This window comes from Sinocyclocheilus grahami, unplaced genomic scaffold (assembly GCF_001515645.1).
Source record: "Sinocyclocheilus grahami isolate Dianchi unplaced genomic scaffold, SAMN03320097.WGS_v1.1 scaffold843.1, whole genome shotgun sequence".
Taxonomy (NCBI): domain Eukaryota; kingdom Metazoa; phylum Chordata; class Actinopteri; order Cypriniformes; family Cyprinidae; genus Sinocyclocheilus; species Sinocyclocheilus grahami.
Genome location: NW_015506022.1, coordinates 352,805 through 354,526, shown reverse-complemented (window position 1 = coordinate 354,526; position 1,722 = coordinate 352,805).

Below are 1,722 nucleotides of genomic sequence, written 5' to 3'. Positions count from 1 at the left end.
TCTCTACGTATGAGACACAGAACCATTTAGGACGAACAGAATCAACAGAATGAAATGAACTTTCGAGGTCGGTATAAAATCGTCTCTATATAACCAACACAGCCTCTTGGGATGAACCAATTTACTAAAATTAATTTGACTTTTCAGTTCTACTAGAAAGAGAACTGTTTAGGTTGAACCGGTTCAGTAGAATAAACCAGATTTTCCAACTCTACATGAAAGAAAGAACCGTTTATGATAAACCGAATGAATCAGATTTGACAGACAGAGCCGTTCATGATGAACCATTTCACTAGAATGAATCAGGCCTTCCAATTCTACAGATAATTGTTTAGGTCAAATAGATTCAATAGAATGAAATTTCCAACTCTGCATACCATTTTAGGATAAACTGATTCAACAGAACGAAAAGGAGTTTCAAACCCCACATATGTTCGAAGCAACCCTTTAAGATGAATGATTCAGTAGAACGAATCAGACTTTCTAGCTTTACATATATAAAATAGATATAAAGGACTGTTTAGGACAAACCGATTCACTGAAATTAATTGAACTTTTCAACTCTACATATGAGAGAGAGAACCAAAGAGATTGAATATACTGAATCAGATTTTCCAAATCTGCGTATAAAAGAGAGAACCTTTTCGTATGAATCAGTTCACTACAATGAGTTGGACTGTACATCTTCATCTAGGACCGTTTAAGATGAACTGATTCACTGGAATGAATCAGACTTTTCACAACATCAGTACGTATGATTATGCCTCAACTCGTAAAGCCACGTGCTTGACATAAAACTGCTTTTCATCTCCTCACACTGATCTTAGATCAGCTGCACAGATTGTTTGGATTCAGGTAGAGGAAGCTGGTCCAGGATCAGTGTGAGCAGAAGCAGAGTGTGATTAATTGAAGGATCAGCGGCAAACAGGGAAGCCCATCATAGCCCATCTGTAAGCGTTTAGGAGCTGGAGTCAACTGCTGCATCTCTCGTGCTCCCTGCTGCATGAGCCAGACTTCAAGAAACCATAAATCAATCTATTGATTGTTTATCTGCCCATAGACTTTAGTTTATGACCTTGATTTCTGTGCGATATACATGCATGAAAGATCTTACATTTTTAAGTGTGATTATGCCAGCAACGTTTGTGTTCGCTGTCTTTAACATGTTGTACTTGTTGAAGTTCTGTTTAAAGCTTCTCAAACTTTCAAAGATGAATTTTTCCAAACAATACAAAATAGAGGAGAATAGAGGAGAAACGAGCGAACAACATCTGAGAACAGCATGAAAGCATGGGCATGAAGGAAGGAAGGGGAATTGTGGGGTGTTTCTCTGTTTCTAATGAAAGTGCTGCCGAAATCAGAAGTTACTGTCACTGATGCCTGTGGTGAACTCTGATAGGATCATTTAAGGAAGAAAAGAAAACTGAGAATGATGAAATATATACCTGTGATGCCAGAGTTGATAAACAGGAACATTACAAACAATGTTCACACTTCATATTTCTGACGTTTGTTTTCCAGAGATCGTTTTGTTGTGCTGAAATATTTTCAACGCAGCATGAAATGATCTAAGGCAGGAGTTTTCAACCTGGGATCCATACTTTTTTTAGATAATATAAATAATACAAAATGAAAATTACAAAAGAAAAGCTATATATGTCTCTTTCTCTGTGTGTGTGTGTGTGTGTGAGTGTGTGTGTGTCTGTGTGTGTCTGTGTGTGT